General features: G+C 43.9%; 1 pseudogene; it reads left to right on the forward strand.

The window, feature by feature from the left end:
- Positions 1–3,168: 3,168 nt before the first annotated feature.
- Positions 3,169–17,376, forward strand: LOC149354491 (mitochondrial amidoxime-reducing component 1-like; annotated as a pseudogene).
- The last annotated feature ends 838 nt before the right edge of the window (positions 17,377–18,214 follow it).

Here is an 18,214-nt window from a genome sequence, read left to right on the forward strand (position 1 = left end):
GCTACAATCGATTGGGCTGCTGGGGTCTGGGAGTGTCCTCTCTTATTCGTTCTTTCTCTATGGTTCGCGCGCTGTGTGTGTGTGTGTGTGTGGGAAGTAGCACTAGTAGCGCGTCAACACAGCTTGTGCGCTTTGTCCCTCCGTCGTCTGCGCAAAAATGCCTTCACCTTCGGATCAACGACTGTGTGCTTACGTAATCCTTGGTTGCTATCTTGCAGCGAAGAGGGGACGTCTGTAGATCACGAATTCACCACGGACAGCCTGCGTCATCTGCGCTAGCACAGGAGTGCGGGGACCTACTGGCTCTTCGACGGCATTTGGCTGGCGCGGTTATTTCAAACCTTTCCTGACCATCTTATTGTTAGAAAATTTGGCTGCTGCACTCAGGCGGTAACGAACGTGACCTTGGCGTTGCATTTTGAGGCGTTGTCAGCAAGTGTTGGCGAACTACTCTGTGCGGGATCCGTTTGGGTGGCTGTTTTTTAGCGAAATATTACAGGGACATCAGCCAGTAGACTGACAAACGAGCTGAACAGCAAGATGAGCTATTATTCAAGTTGGTTCATAGTAGCATAAAGATGGGTGGCACAAAAGAGACAATCACTTAAAAGACGGGGGAAGCGCAAACTAGCAACTGATTTACTCAAAGAGCAGACATTTAAAAATATATGCATGTCGGCGCAGGCGCTCACGGGTATCACAATTGCACAGAGTGTTAAAAAAAATATATGTTTTACGTCATCATGCTGTCAAGGAAGTGTGCTCTCTTATATAGTCTGATTGATGTATCACTTATTGTCCTTTTTGTTTGATGAAAAATGCTGCTAGAAGATCCCTCATGTTCACTAGTGCGAATATTGACGAAGCGGCCTGTATGCCTTGTGTAGACTTTGCCACATGTGATGGGAATCAGATAAACAACGCCAACTTGGCAGGCCAAGTAGGGGTTATTGTGCTTAAAACCGTAGCCACGTTGTTTCTTTTCGGTGGTGTGCCCTCTAATGATGGCGTAAAGGTGACCCAGCTTTCTAGGTGGCCAGAAAACCAGTGGGGCGCCTTGCTTGTTTCCTACTTTCTTGAGATTGTGTGCAGTCCTGTGGACATAGGGAATTACGACTGGCCTGCTGTTTTTGATAGCTACACCAGTGTTTACATTCTGAGTGGATTTTAACTTCTTTGCCAACGTTTGAACTGCTGCCAGTACAATCACTTCAGGAAAAGCAGCCTTTTTCAACCTTGAAATCTGCATGTCGAAGCTGGTTTCCATGGCATGTGTACAGAACTTTTTTAAAGCCTTCTCAGGAATCTGTTTACCAATAGCCCTTTTAATGGTTTCTTGTGTTTGGCGCATGATAGCCATAGTTGCTTATGCGCCATAAAACCCCTTATAACTAACTAACTTTTAATGGTTTCAGAGTGTGCGGAATCGCTAGGTTGCGGGAGCAGAAACACCAACACACATGGTCATGAGAGAAGGTGAACTTAAGGTCCAGGAACTGGAGAATGTTGTCGACTGGGAGCTTATGGGTAAAGGTTAAACCTGAGGTGTTAGCCTTAATGATATTTAATGATGCACAGTGGCATCGTCATACAAAAAATCACTCCATTTCTTCATGAGTATAAGAAAATCCTCATCGTATCTGAAAACATGAACAACATCGTCATTGTTCAGTACACCAGACAAAGTGTATGCAACCTATTATGCAGAACTGTTTACTGCCTTCTAAATATTCTTCCCTAATAGATATATGTGCCATCACAAAGCTTTTCAGCTTTTCACATGAAGCACTGATAGCCGTAGTGGGAAAGGTGATTATTGATGTGGATTATTGAGAGATATTTTGGAGAAATGAAAGCTGATAAGTGTTGCATTTTTCTTTTGAAGAAGACAGCTGTCAGCTTGTAACCATCTATTTGTTGTTTTGATTTTGTGTTTCCCTTGTGATACTTTATAATGAAGAGTTATTGTGAGGCACCTAAACCACATGGGAAATAATTCTGGGCACAAAGGTGAACAAATCGTTCTGATAAAGCATGAGGTCTATACCGCATTCACGCACTGTCCGTCAGGACATTGATTGACACATGCATGTCTTGCCTGGAAATATGAGCAATAGGTATGTCAGTTTCATTGCAGGTAGCTGTTACTTTTCCTTCAGCATTCTTTTGTATCATTTCTACTGATATGGGTTGATAAGGTGGGCGGCAACTGAAAGACGTCAGGCATAAAACGATTGGAATGTGTATGTGCCACATTGGACCAGGCCACAAAAGTTTAAAGGACACATGTTGGGAAAAAATTTTATTTCAGCTCCATCATTCGTACCAGTCATGATCACCTGAAATTCTTCAAATATAAGGGGGTGTGTGTGCTGCCTCTGCTGGTATCATTACTTGACGACTGGATTGCGACACAGCACTCATGCTTGTGCTAACTTTATTGAGACATTCCTGTTTCGGGGGTGCCAGTTTTCATTTTTCAGTAGCGCTACTCTGTGCGTTTGTGGTTTTAGTGACCTGAGAAAATGAGGGATCAGTCTTGAGTAAATTGGCCTCTACATTCAGCTTTTCACTGCTGCATGCCTTTTTTCGCTTTATTTTGTTGTTATAATTAAATGGAATGGGTGATAGGACTGCTGTTCCCGAGACAACCAGACTAGCATTCATCGCTACCTCTGGTACTGTTGGCAGTGCTGTGTTGTCAACTTTGTAATGCCTTTTCCTTGCTTAAAAAGATGTGTTTTTATATTTACTGCATACACGGGTGATGAGACACCTTCTAGTTGCACAGGGATGTGCTGTAAGGCATTCTCAGGCACTCAGTGAGGTTGCCAATCACTGCAGGTGCACGTTGCAAGTATTCATTGCACGCTACAATGGCTGCATTTCTCAGCATGGAGAAGTATGTGTGGAGCTTTATTGAGGCAGCCTTTTCAAGTCATCTTTGTTATACAACACCAGCTATGACATCATGCCATCACCATAAGGCATGTGTATCTGTTGTTTTTCTTGCCCTAGAATGAGAATTTATCTCTGGTTGTTAGCCACCAAATCCCTCAGCAAAATTTCAGTGCTTAACTGAGGCTGCGTGCTGTTGTCAAAATTTTGAAGACTATTTTTGTTCTCTTTTTCAGGAGGGGCCCGTGTATTCTGACCTCACAGCGTGCAATGGCATCTTCAGTCTTGAGATCCCCCCAGATAGGTGCCATTGCCCTGACAGCTGCAAGAGTGGGCGGAGCTACTGCAGCCACAGCTTACCTTTTGCTGAAGCACGAGGCTGCAAATAGGAATAGCTTTGTGCCTGTGGGAAGCTTGGCCAACATTTTCATCTACCCCATCAAGTCAGTCGCTGGAATCGAGGTGCCCTACGTGGACTGCACTCCAGCGGGCCCAGTCTACAAGGAACTCAAGGACAGGTTCGAATATCACCTGCAATTCTTGCTTGCTTGTTTGTCACTCAGTAATGCTTTTCAGTGCCACACGTTTGGGAACATTCGACAGAATCGTGGTGTTCTCATCGGCGTTATCATTCATGCACACCACACTCCACCGCCACCAATCCCCTACTGCACACCACCACACCCTACGATTGCTTACTGCACCCAGATATTCCAACACTGTGAATGCCATATTCCCCCCCTCACTCCCTCCCTGACTGCCCTTGTCACGATGGACTCCAGCCTCATATAGATGGATGAGCAGCCGTGCTTGCCTGTGCGTGGCACGCATCACAAACGTGGTGCACGGTAATGTGTGGTACATGCCTAACCTCATAACACATCATCTAAATAGCAAGATGAAACTGAAAAATCAGAGAAAAGGTCCAGGACTGCTACTCGAAAGTGGTTGATTAAAAATAGGCCATAGAAACGAAGCCTGAAGCTGCTTTTGCCCTTTACAGGGAACAGCTGGCATTCAAACAGAAGATTCATCCTCCGAAGCACACTTATTTAAATTATGACAAGGTGGTCTATGACGTGTGTTTCTTTTATGGATACTGAGGAGTCCTTTTAAGGAGATTTTTGTTCACTGTAGCACGTGACCAAATAGATTGAAACATAATTCATTTATCAGAAGTATGATTTCATTAAGTTTATCCATCAGTGCGAAAATTGCATGAACTCAAATGTATCAAAATGTAGGGGAGATGACAAATTAAGAATAACTTGTTCCGTATTTATTTCTGTTATTGGAGGCCGGCGTGGTGGCTCAGTGGTTTATGGCGCTCAGCTGCTGGCCCCAAAGACGCGGGTTTGATCCCAGCCACGTTGGTTGAATTTCAACGGAGGCGATATTCTAGAGGCCTGTGTACTGTGCGATGTCAGTACACATCAAAGAACCCCAGGTGGTCGAAATTTCCTCAACTCTTCACTACGGCGTCCCTCATAGCCTGAGTCACTTTGGGACGTTAAACCCCCATAAAAACCATAAACCAAACCATTTCTGTTATTGCAATCTGCAACCACATGTTGCTATATGGCCTTTTAATGAAAAAGCAGACATTTGTTCAAGTTTCTCATTTGGCAGCTGCCATTATATTGTGAGTGGCTTTCATGATTATTTATCTTAGTTCTTTATTGTGGTGCTGTAAGGGTGAGAGAGCTCAAAGGGCAAGGTTTCATGATTGGGACTTTGGTACTTCTTGATAGGTACTTCATGAATGGTAATTAGTGCACAACTGGCTTAAAGCTACCTTTTCCTTTGTAGAGAAGTGTGTTGATTTATGTTTTGTCAGGAGTAAATAAAGGCAGTCAAAATAAACAAAACTTAAATTACAAAAAAAACTTTTGAAAACAAATTTATACTGCATGGTGGTGACTGTCCTCGCAGTTGTTTTACTGCGGTCTGAAGTATATTTACATGCCTAAGAAATGGGTCATCTTTTTGTTGTTTTACAGCAAAAGCTGTAATAGCTTTGTGCAAGTCATCTAGTAGAAGCTATTTAAGGTATGCAGTGGCAGCTGTGAAGCTTGTTACGCATAACGTGTAGGTGTACCCCACCACCACGTACCTCAAAGTGTGATTTAGGTGTCCACTGACCCACGGAGCCAGTTGTGTGCCTTTTCTTTCCTCGGAGCTAACGGAGTCGAAATCCTTCAATGGTTTTGAGAAAAGAAAAGGCCCACACCGGTATCAATCCTTCGGTGGACACCACTGTCACCTCTCAGTGCCATCCAGGCATCCCAGTGAGCCACTTATGTGCCTTTGCTTACCTCAAAACCTATGGAGTGTTTAGACTGCTAATAAGACAACACTGGGAACTAGACTATTTGCTTCATGCAAGGGGACCCTGGGATCCGTGAAGTGTGCCGGTGTTGCAATTGAACCGAAGACTGCTAGCAAAAGAAGGCCAAGTATGCACACGAGTATATAGATGCCAAATCGGGCCTGTGAGACGTCAAAGTGGGCCTGCCACTCCAGACCTCTTGGCTGCTAATGCCAATCAGCTTTCAGATAATGCACTAAACCAGTAAGCTTAGATCTAATAAATATTTTGTTTGCTGATGTTTATTAAGATTAACTGTTGAAAACTTGGATATGAGCTACTGCAGTGGTCTTGCAAGTTTTCTGGATTGCTACACTTTAGCTTACATGAATCAAGAGAAGCTGAAATTGAGGTAAAATAGCAACTCTAGGTATGGGGAACTGGCCATGCAAACTAAATTAATGGTGCTACGAACAGGTATCTTAACAAAACTAGTCAGTGAAGTGTGTTATTGAGAAGAAATTGCACAGCTTGGTATGTTAAAAAATAATAGGCAGGATTCTGAGCATTTTGCAGAGCTTCAGCATCACCAGTGTTATAATGTCATAAATGAAAACTCCTGTGCTCACCTGCTAGCACATGAGGGAGGTGTTCAAGTGGGCTGAGAAGTTGGGGGCATGATACTGCTGTAGTTCCAGAGAGGGGCAAGGGGTCTGGTAGTTATTTAAAACGCGGTGACTAGCCTCAAAACAGGATATCATAAAGAGCAGAAAAATAATTTGTTAGTGAGTCATGCTTTCATCTCTCAGGAGAATGTCCCCCAAAGACTAATGTATTCCTGAAACATCCTTGTCTGAGCTTCCATGCCTCGTAGGTAGCATTTGCCTGTTGTCTCAGTGATATGCAAACAATGGGTTGTTCCATCTGTACACTTCCTCTACCTTACACAGCATGGTTAGACCATTAGGTAATTGGCAGATTTTTGGAATTAAGCTTTTGAATGTAATGTTGATAGGTCCACATCAACTCAGATCAGCTCTCATTCCTTCATTTGCAAACTGTCTATCGTCAAGTAAAGTTCTGATGTATTTGAACTGATGTTGCATGTGTGGCTGAGACTGAAGCAGGAGTGATTTGTTATGGATTGGGCACTGATAAATACCAACTGCTTACACAGGTCTGATGTCTGCTTTGTAAAAAAATTAAAATCGTTTTGATCTAAACGAATGATTTTCGTAACTTGCAGTAGCATTTGACAATTTTTATGCTGTCCTTTCTTTATGCTTCATTTGTTTCCACAAAAATGGAGCTGTCACTTTAACATTACTTCTGAATTTTGTGCAGTGTGAAGTGAAATATTTTTTTGAGGCCAGAAAAGATATAAAATATTGAGAAACTTTCACCGAAGCCCCAGCTTAGCAGAGAGGAGGGAATGTAACTTTGTCACAAAGTGCGTTCTTTCTTTTTTCTTCTCCGACCAAAGTGACCACGGCTGGCCACGGCGCCGGTTGTATGCGGGCATGTCGCGACGCAGCGGCAATGATTTTGCCTCCCCCCGTGTGGGCGGTTGACCCCTCGCAACGCTTGGGGGTCAAGGCTACGCCGCCCCCTCCTCAGGATTACCGCCAGGAAGCGAGTGCTTTCACGAGGTACGGACGGGAAGCGGCCGGTTGAATGCCCCCACCCCCTATTCACGACCTTCGAAGGCTTCTCGTTAGGACTGTAGCTCTCCTTCACGTCCCCTTCAGTTTCTTCGTGTTTCTTCTCCCCCTTCTCAACATCTGTAAATCGTTGGTGCACGGGGCCGAGAGGATTCGTTTGCTTTTGTTTGTTTTTTTGTGGTTTGTCACGGGAACGCGGTGGCGGGAAAATCACGACCGAGTGAGTTGGCTTGGAGATTTCGGTGCGTACGGACGTGTGTGAGGTCACCCAGGGAAGTGGTCGGCAAGCGAGCCTAGGCGGGTGTCTGACGCGTAGAGCGCGGTGACGGCGGCCCCGAAAGACGCGTGGAAGACGCGTGACCCGTGACCCAAGTTCGCCCGTATCCGCAACCCCCCATCAGCACCGCGCGCTTCCGCAGCCTGACGCTCCCTGCGACCGGACCTTGCCACTACGCAGCTAAGCCACCGTTTCTCACCACTCGCTCCACTCTTTTCTTTGTTCTGTCGCGGTTCTCGTCCTATTCTTTGTACATTGCTTTAATCGTGTAGCGTTGCTGTATAGCTCTCACTCTGATGTTTTCCTCTTCTTGTTAATAGTTGTTTGTGTTTGTGTTCTGATTTTGTGCTTGTTGTTCGCGTCACGCCTGTGCATTACCGCTATTTTGCTTGGCTTGTTTTGTACCCTTTTGGTTGCGGTTGTTTGCTCGAGTAAAGGGCTTTCTAAAGAAACTTGCCTACGCCTCATGCCTCCAGTCAACGGCTAATCAGGCGTGGCCCCTATCGCCGGTCAGCAGTCTAACCTCATCTTGCGTACGCGGGGTGGAGAGGTTTGTCGCTCCTCCCCCTCCGAACTTACGGAGAGTGCAGTGGTGGGCAGGTTGGCCCGATTAATTATAACTTCGGCGCCAACCCAACATCAAGCCGCCCACAATATTGTGACAAACTTTTTCACATGCGCAGTATACATAACAATACTTCAGTTTTTGGCCCTGTGGTTTCGCTAGGATGATTAATTTTCAGTACAGAGCATCGCAGAAGGGTTCTGAATTGATGTTTTTTTTTCAATGCATGCAAGGAAACGAATGACAGAGGCACACATTTTCAAATGCTCCCACATTAAGTTGCCTACGCAAGTAGTAAAGCAATGGTGCCATTGCCATCTGCTCGCTTAAAATTTGTAAGAATCTAAAGTGGAGTTTCACTTACGGTATTTTCTTCTTTGATTCTGTACTTTTCTCAGTTTTTTTTTCTTCTGACTTTCGGTCATGGAAATGCAGCTGAGATGTGCAAGCTAGTGTCTCTGTATTTGAGGCGTGATAACATTTACTAGCAGGGCATCTGCTGTGTACAGTGAAGATAGTCAAGTGCTTGTCATTCCATTGTTTTGTGGTCATCATTCCTTTGTTGCCATCCGGCTCTTTGTCCATGTCATCTGTAGCCCAAGGCATAGCAGCCTCCCATTGTCACTGCATCATAAAGCTCCTGCTTTGACTGTGTACATTGCATCTTGTCATGCTCACCACTTGGAAGGTTTACCATCTCAGTCGACCATGGCTCCCTTTGGGATTGCACATCTCTTGGGGGCTACTTATTTCAAGCTGCTTCCCTTTCCAAAGCTACGTTGTGCAGACATGCACATGAAAGGGGTCATGTTGTTGTTACATAGGTCATAGATGTTGACACTTTCCATGCATTCTTTGTATGAATGACTGTGTTGTTTATACACCCTCTGATCAACACCTTAGCATAGTTCTGTTAAAACAGTAAGCTGTGAAATTCATGGAAGTGACAGACATTTCCTTCTGCTTTGTTTGCTCAATAGCAGCACTGGTACCAGAGTTGAATCTCACAGCATTTTTTGCTTCAGGTGATTTTGCTACCATCTTTTGGAGCCTTTGGAGACTTCAATCATGATTTAAACTTTACGGCCTTTTCCACAAGTAACTTTTCCGGTTTCGTGGCTTTCGACATCAACAGCGATAGCTTTGAGTCCTCCCTGAACACATTACCCCATTTTCTAGTACACTATACCCTAACACGCCACAAAAGGGTGGAGCTGGCGATACTGATGCCGATCTGGATAGCGGAAAGTCGCGGCGGAAAAAAAAAATGACGATGATGACTGGCCTCGGGCGCCATCCATGGACGTTTTTTGAAAGCTCTTGTGCATGTTCTTGGCCTCCGCAATGAAGTGCGCCGCGATCGAGTGCACCGTTGTTCGCAGCCGGAGCCGATCGCAGAGGCCACAGCGCATGCATTTAGAAGGCTATTCCCGCCTGGGTCATGGAAAGTTCGGGTGCGGCCCTTACACGGATTTATTTTTTTTATCATTTTCTTCGGGAAAACAGGGTGCGGCCCATACATGGGTGCGGCCCTTACACGCGTTTATACGTATACAGGCAGTTTTTTAATCCAAACCTTGAGGTGCCAAAAATGCATTCTGGTGTGTGGATTACTGGCCTTGCTGTATCTAGACCAAATAAATAGACAGACTGAATGATCATCATAAATAGTATGCATTCAGTTGCATCTTTTTGGCTTTCTGATACAACAAGTTCTTCCAAATTTGCAAAACTCTAATAATAACAGTGTTCTTTACAAACACCCCATCTATTAAGCTCAAAGGTTGTGAGTGCCTCTCTGTTGGTGACTAATGTGATCGTCATTACAAATGCACAAATTGTTTTAATGAACAAGTTAGCCATCACAGGTTGAAGTTGCTTATTCCTTCTTTCTCTTAATGCTGATTGTGTTGTATCACTTGTTGGAGCTCAAATTCAAGGTTTGCATGGGAAGTATCCAGCCTTTTTTTTATTTCCTAAATAAGTTCTCAGCCTGGTACACTGATGCATAGCTGCACATTCCTTTCTCATCTCAAAGTGTGCCGATGAATTCTCTTTTTGGGTGGCCGTTAGCTGATGTGTTGCATTGTCCTTTTTTATCTGTTGATTGCCTGAAACCTCTTGAATGTCCTAGTTTTTAAATGACATTTCTTCTTTTGTGGCAGCCAGAAGTTGTGTTTAGATGGCAAGCATCTCTTGTCTATAGAAGGTTAGCAATCCTGGGTGACGCTGTTTCATTGAAAAATACCGCTCAAGACATTATGAATGTGCTATTGCAAGATGGCAAGATGTGCTCCTGTAGTCAAGCTGCTGGTCAGTCAATTTCCACAGCTTCAGTTGTTTGTCCAGTTGCATCATTCTGTGTCAAAATTTTAAAAACAGTGGATTATCTGCTGCTAAGGTCATTATCTGGTTTAGTGACAGTTAGTTGGCCATCCTTATTCCGTTGGTCATTTTTCGCCTGTTCCGCAATTTCAGGCACTTAACTAGTGGAAGGCTTCCGACGATGCACACCATTTCAGGGCAGGATTCTTAGCACAGCACACTGGAGAGGACGAAGGAATGAGTTAGCTTACCTGCCGTCTACTCTCTTGAGTAGTCCTTTATGTTGAGCTAAATATTCTACTGTAACTATGAGGTTACTAGCCCTGAATGAAACATTGCTAAAATGCACACTAGTTACAACATTTTTGACATTTTTGCCGTGTTATTTATTTATAAAAGACATGAACTGTTGGAGATGAAAAACTGCTTGTTGTACCCATAGCTAAAGGCTAGATGCAGTTCCAATAAAAAATTAAGTTCACTGTGTGGCATGCACAACAGTATAACTGAACAAAATACTTAACGAGTTACCACTTTTTATAGTACAGTACACAACTAAGAGTATAGAGCATCATTTCAAGGAACAAATACGCACTTGAATACATAGCAAAATACGTACATGGCAGTACATGGGAGTGTACTGGAAAAGCAACAAACTATGCCTTGGGGGAAATGAGAAGTGTCCAGTAGTTATTTTATGCAAACCTCTTTAGAGCAGCACTAAACTTGGTAAATTGCTTGACATCTTTAGGTAATTTGTCTCATATCAGCACGCCCATAAATTCTAATAAGCTTTTGCCATATAAGTTCTGGCATACAGGCAAGTTAAAATTCTGACTTGTTGCACCCTGCTCTTTCTTTGCGGTAATGTAAGCATGTATAATGGAACTGGTTAATTGGTTTGTATAATCGTGTGAATTATTTTGGAAATCTTAGAAATTGCATAAGGCCGAATGGGAACTAGCGAGAATGAGAAAGTAGTGTGCTATGTACGATTCAGTAAGTTAAAATCCGTAATGTTCATTTCTGTTGCCTCATAAGGGGCTCAAGGTAAGTCGAATATGTACCACCATAAGACTCTGCAATAGTTAATATGACTGTGTATGAATGAAAAATAAAGCATGAATAAAATCTCAAAAGTAAAAAAGTCCACCAAATGTTGAGGGGAATTCCCCAAGGTGGAGTAGATTGGTAATAAGGGAGTAATTACTCATTGACTCCTTTGTAGCTTTGTAGCTTTCCTTTGTAGCCATATGGCTACGCTCGGGTGGATGTCAATGAGTAATTACTCCCTTATTACAAATCTAGTCCACCTTGGGGGATTCCCCTAAACATTTGACCAACACAGTTCCCACTTCGAGTTATTGATCAATTGCTCTCGCCCTACCATAAGCTTGCCGTCCCGGTTAGCTCAGTTGATAGAGCGACTGCTCCGGTGAAGCGGTGGTCCCGGGTACGAACCCCGGACCAGGACGAATTTTTCTTTAACTACGAAGTTTCTGAGAAAGCTGTATAGCTTTCCTTTGTAGCCGTATGGCTGCGCTCGGGTGGATGTAAATGAGTAATTACTCCCTTATTAAAAAAGTTCACGTGCTTTAAATAAGAGATAACATCTTCGTGCGAGTTTGGTGCACATTTGTGAAATTTGAGTTTTCGAATGCATATCGGTATCAAAATAAACACCTAAGTATTTATAATATTGAACTGTTCCAGTCTTGTGCCACTTAGTGAAATTTGCAATTTATGAACATTTAATACTTTGTTTCTCTAGTGCTATGATCACTAAACCTAAGAAAAGAAGTGGTGATCATAATGTTTTTATTTTAATGGCGCAAGGGCAACTTGGCCACACAGTGCCCATGACTAATATGTTTCTGATCAGCTCAAGATGGGGTCACACACCCATGTTCACAAGCATTTCATCCTTGAAATACCGAACACGAGGCCAGGGTAAGGCTCGTATAACAACTGGCAGGCCCCACTCCTGAATTTGTCTCCAAAGGCGTTTTGATGTATTTCAACAGTTCCTTAAGACGAGTGCTGAAATTGGAAGCAGAACGTTATGCAAACACCAAATTGCTCCACCATTGTAGATGCAGTATCAGCACTGCGTACCACTTAGTTCATTGGCACCTCATGCTGACAAGAACAGCCGTGATGACTCATACATGTGCGGTTGGATCCCCTCTGGGAAGCAACCATGGAAGTTGCAGGCTGAGCCACAGGTTTCAGAGATATCGAATGCTGTTGGGCATTTACCATGCAGAAATTGCATGCTTGGAAGGAGCACTTCAAACTGAGCTGCTGCAGGGTAGCCGTCTAGATCTTGGCTGATGAAAAAATATGGCAGAGCACTTTGTGCCCACTCAGGATCAAACATTAGTTTCCTTGGACCACAAGTAAGCAGATGTGAAAAGCATTTCTGTGTACAGCCCACAGTGGTGGCCAGGTGCACATAATGTCTTGCAGGTGTGAGCAGGTTGCTGAAAAGGCAGTCACCAACAGGCTCAGCAGATGGCATGTTTGATGCTCCTGAAAAGTGTGCGGTCCGTTTAGTCCACTGCTTGGCTTCAGTGGAACAGATGTGTGCCAGGCTGTATGTCACTTACAAGATGAGTGCAACAGTTGCAAAAGCTGTCTAAAATTCTCATTTTGATTTTTCGGGGAGGGGCAGAGCACTTGCATAGTGTACATGTGGTCAAAGGACTTGCATTAAGGCATCATACCTGCATTGTCTTCCATTCTTTTAGATGTTTCTGTTTGCATGAGACTGGAGTTGCAGACTTTCTTTGGTTGTTTGTTCTGTCATAATGCTATTCACATCTTGCATGCAGAATGCGAACGTACAGCTACACAGCAGTGGAGGTGTCTGTGGAAGCATCACAATGGCTAAGGGAGTACCTCCAGAAAGAGGACATCCGGCTTGTGTGGATCATTCTTGACCAGGAGACGCTTGGCCAAGCGATAAACCGTTCAGCTGTGGTATGTGGTATAATGCATTTTTCGATATGAATGACTTTCTTTCCATAACATGGCAGTCATAAAAGAATTGCAGTCTGCTTGGTCTCAGCAAAATGCACTAAGGTGCATTTGTACACCATTGCTGTTGATGCAGCCACTGGCATAATAGTTCATGGTGTCATTAATTGGACTAGCACATCACCCATGAGATGGGATAATAAAATGCTTGGACATCTCTGATGTAGCAGGGGCATCTGTCATGTCACTGGCAGAAGACATCAAAAATTCCCCTTTGTCTGTCTCAAAAGGGTGCATGACTGTCCTGGGATTTCGATTTTTTACCGCCAATCACGGTACAAATGCCCTAATATTTTGAAACAATGATAACCACCTGATCTACACACTGAACTTGCTCATTTCTAATGCCCCATCGTAGCAAAGGGTTCTTTAGCCAGCGCAACAGACCTTGCAGACATTCAAATTTGGCTACTTAATTGAACAAGTGAGTTCACAGCTAGTACTAAAAAATTTTAGCCATTGTTCCTCACAGCAGTCGCTCTGGGAAGTTTCAGAGTGCAAAAACGTGGGCTCCAAAAGATATTACTCTATAAGCATGGTATAACACTGCTGGGCACCCTGTGTCACTAGCTGTGAACTCACTTGTTCAAGCAGCCAAATTTTAATGACTGCAAGGTCTGTTACGCTGGCTAAAGAATCCATGACTAGGATGGGGGATTTCAAGTTACTAAGTTCAGTTTGCAGATTTGGTGGTTAGCATTGCTGCAAAATATTAAGGCCATTTGTGCAGCGATTTGTGGTAAAGAATCAAAATTCAAAGCCTACTCAAGCACCCTCTTGACATAGACATAAGGCTGTAATTTTTGTCCATGTCTTCTGCTGGTGACGTGACAGATTCATTTGCTACATACCCAAGCATTTTACTGGTCCATCATCCCGATTGATGGGCAATGTGCTTTTTTTTGGCATCTGGTCTGCTTTTTACCGGGCCATTTGTTTTCCAGTGTGAAGAAACAGGCCTTTTAGCCTTGCACTCTAGTCTGTCTTCATCTGTGTTTAGCAATGTGTTGTTACATTCTTTCACTTTGCTTGCTCCTTTCTGTACGATATGGCTTTATTGCATGTTTGCTGGTGCACCGTCGCTGCAGTAGGTGCTAGTACAGCGCCATTTCAGCTCCACTGCTCACACTCTACCATGCAGCTTAGCTCTGCTGTTGTAGTAATTGTTTTACTATAGCACAGGGCTCCTCTTGTCCCTTGTGGAACCCCAGTGGCATTCAAAAGGTGCTGAAGAGCAACGAGAGCCTTCTTGGCTTCGCTGTCTTCCTGCCCGACATGCATGCAAAAGAGAGCATGCACGCACATGGCCCTTAAAAAAAATGCCCAAATTTAATGACTGCCTGTGTAAGTGTAGTAATCTGCAATAAATAATTCCTGCCTGATTAGCCCGGAAATAAAGTGGGCAAAAGAAATTCGGCAGTTGAGGCATGCAAGGATTTAGATGCTTGAGGAACCTAAAAAGCACTCCAAGGAGCCCTATGGTTCTGGGGCACCTTCTTTGAGAACCCCTGGTGTAGCATGACCCACTGAGTGGGAACATGCCCCTGGCACAACATGGGCATATGGCACAGGCCTTCGAGGCAGCTTCATTTTGTTCGTCAAGAGGAGGAGAAGGTGAAAATATCTGGCATAGGCTAGTTGCTTGACATGTCCGAGAAATGTCTTGGAAAGAATGGGACTGCAAAAAGCATGGAGAAATTGCTTGATTGTGTGACCTGTAACTGTGCTATTACTGAAGAGAATAAAATTTCTGCAGAAGTGCATTTATTGGATGATACACCCATACTACTGCTGCAAAATTTTTACCAAGATACGTTTGTAGGCCTTCTATTGTATTCACACTTCTCCAGGTTTTGGTGTTTTTGTATGCATAGTCGTATTGGCATCCCAGATGACAGAAATAGTTTCAAGCATGTTCTTGGCCAAAGGTGAAGCCACTAACTTCTCTTAGCAACATTTTGGCATGTGTTCTCCTAATTTAATGTAATGATCTAAAAAGAACTGCTTTCATTTGAGAAAATGGGCAGAAAAGCCAATTTGTTGTTTAGAATCTCTTATGTATTTCCTCAGTGTTCTTTCCCTCTTCCTATATCTCTCATAATAAGGCTGAAAAAGAAATGGTACTCTTTCATGCAAGAACCTTGTGCACACATCATGTAGTTTCTATGGAATGTATTCCAGGTTGCCTGCCACGACGAGTCAGCATTCCACGTCCTCTCAAAGGCATCTCTTGAAGAGCTCCTGCCAAAGCTTCCTCCAGGCAGCAACATCGGCCAGCGCAATTTTCGACGAGCCCTTTTTATTGATGGGTGTGAAGCTTATGCAGAGGTGAATGAGTACACATGGCTTGCTGAGTCCTTGACATGACTGTGAGGAGACTGCACAGCTCTGCTATGTTTAGGACCACTGGGAGCACATGAGGATTGCTGATGCAGAGATGGCCTTTTCACATCGCACAACAAGGTTTTATGTCCATTCTTCCTACTTCTGCCAGTGTGTGTGTGGCGATTGCTGGGTCACCACATCATAGGAGCAATACTTACATTAATCTAGCAGTGTGTACTGAACCTATCCTGCAAGAATTGTACATCAGTACCAAGATGCAGGCATCAGGACTGACAAGGAACCCTTGGTCAACTTGCCGAAGTAAGCCTACCATTCTTTGCGTAGCTAACCTACCATGGTAGTTTAGTGCCTGTGGAATTCTTCGACTTTGAATGAGCTTATAGGTTCATTTTTATTTTTTACTTTTAAGTCAGTGTGCTGATGACCGGGACAACAGAAAGGATGAAACACACACTGGCACTTCTCCACCCTTCTGCTGTACTTGTCTTCAGTGTGCTTATTTATTTATTTATTTGAAAATACTGCATCCCCATGTAGGAGCTATAGAGAAAAAAATTATAAATGAAATAAGTGAATAAAAAAACTAACTTGATTACCGTATAAACGTGTGTAAGGGCCGCACTTTTTTTTCCTGATTTTAGGGCCAATTTTTGGGGTGCGGCCCAAATATGCGATGTGCGAATTTTTTTTTTTTAAAGTAAAAAGACGCCAATCAAGCAATGAGCGGCATTTATTCTGCGTTGAATTGTCACTCGCGGAGTATTTCAACTCTGAGCTGGTGCTGTGCTCTGGTGCGCGCTCATACCAAAAGAATCCGTGCAGCATATCCACTGTCAACGTGTAGCCGTTGTTTCGCACTTCCATCACATAGCATAGCAGCTCTTCCAGTTCAGGAAACTCGCACGGCTTGCCTCGGAAAGCAGGCTTTTTCAGCCTGTGTTTCTCATTGAATCCTTTTGGTTGCACCATCATCAGATGCACTCCTCGACTACGTCGAATTTCCTGCCCGCCGCACGTTTGTCATGTTCGAGAACTAACTCCCAGCCATGCAGCTTTTGTGGTGCTTGCCCACCGTGCTAAAACTGCTACGCTCGGTGGCAGCACATGGAAGCCACAACCACTACAACTACGGCGAACACACCACAAAAGCGATACTGATGCAGATGAGGATAGCGGAAGGTCGTGGCGGAGGAAAAAGTTGGCAATGATGGTGACTATAACCTCGGGCGCCATCCATGGACGACACTTGGAAGCTCCTGTGTGCGTGAATGGCCTCGGAGGCTATGGTGCATGCGTGGCCTCCACAATCAAGCGCACCATTGCTCGCAGCTGGAGCCGATCGTGGAGGCCACGGCGCATGCATTTAGGAGGCTATTCCCACCTGGGTCATGGAAAGTTCGGGTGTGGCCCTTACACGGATTTATTTTCTTTTAAACGTTTCCTTCGGGAAAACGGGGTGCGGCCCATTCACAGGTGTAGCGCTTACATGCGTTTATGCGTTAAATGTCCACTATTAATTTTTATGAGCATTAAATTCCCAGCTGCAACAGTAGTGTTTCTGTGAAGTCAGAAACAGCTGTTTACTGAATTTCAGTGCATATTTAACCCCATGTGATTGAAACTAATCAGAACTCTCTAATACGGGGTGCCTGATAGCTTGAATGCAGCTTCAGTGCATGAAACTTCATTTAATAATACTTTTATTTAGACCATTTTTATTGTAAATGCTTTTCTTAATGCTTTACATGTTCTAATGAAGTAAAGTATTCATTATTTGTGGCTCTACTACATTTCGCTTTCTTTGTGCCTTGCAGGTACTGAGTGGACAAGTCTGAGGATGGGCTCAAAGAGTACACATCACAGCCCTTATTTGGCATCAGCACCTATTATATCACACACGGCCGCATAACTGTTGGAGACATGGTACGCAGTGGTATTGCCGAAGCCACTTTTGTGAAGTAAATTTTTGTTCTCGTGCCCATTGCTGTAGAAGCTGCTACTGTTATAGTAGTGAACAGCAGCTTTGCTCAGCGGGTGTTTGGTGACATGTTACCTGTTTGAAAGCTCTTGATGTTAAGGGGACACTGAGGACAAATAGAAGTTGGCCTCTATCGATGGGGTGCCTCATTCTCAATACAAAGTGACAGCTGTCACTGAAAGTAGAGGTCTTATAAGCTGGAAAAGAGCTAAAAATTATTGTATCTAAGTTTGCTGGCTTAGCACATTAGTCAGCGAAAGCTGATTGGCATTATAGTGCTAAGAGGTCTGGAGTGACAGGCCCATTTTGACGTTTTACCAGCGACTGCCCATGTCGGCATCTCACAGGCCTGTTTTGGCATCAGTACGCTTACGTGCATACTCTGCCTTCTTACGCTTGCACACCTCACGGACTCCAGGGCCCGTTTGCATGAAGCAAATAGTCTAGTTCCCTCTGCTGTCTTATTCGCTGCCTAAACCCTGCATAAGGAAAGAAAGGCGCATAATTGGCTCACTGGGTCGGTGTACCTCAAGCACGCTGTGAGGTGGCAGTGGTTTCCACCTACAAATTAAGGCAGTTATGTGCCTTTCTTTTTCTGAAAATGAACTGAGAGTTTAGGCTTTGTTGGTTTTGAGGGAAAGCTATTACAGCTTTTGCTGTAAAAATGGCATACAGGTGTCGCCATGAGCAGCCACTTTTGCATGTAAAATGTGTGCATCAACTCCGATAATTTTGGGCGTGGAGAGAAAAATAATGGCACAAAACTCCTTGCCAATTCTTAAATAAACACTGCAAATGATGCATACAATGCATTCTT

This window comes from Amblyomma mixtum, chromosome 3 (genome assembly GCF_055824585.1).
Source record: "Amblyomma mixtum isolate Tamu chromosome 3, ASM5582458v1, whole genome shotgun sequence".
Taxonomy (NCBI): domain Eukaryota; kingdom Metazoa; phylum Arthropoda; class Arachnida; order Ixodida; family Ixodidae; genus Amblyomma; species Amblyomma mixtum.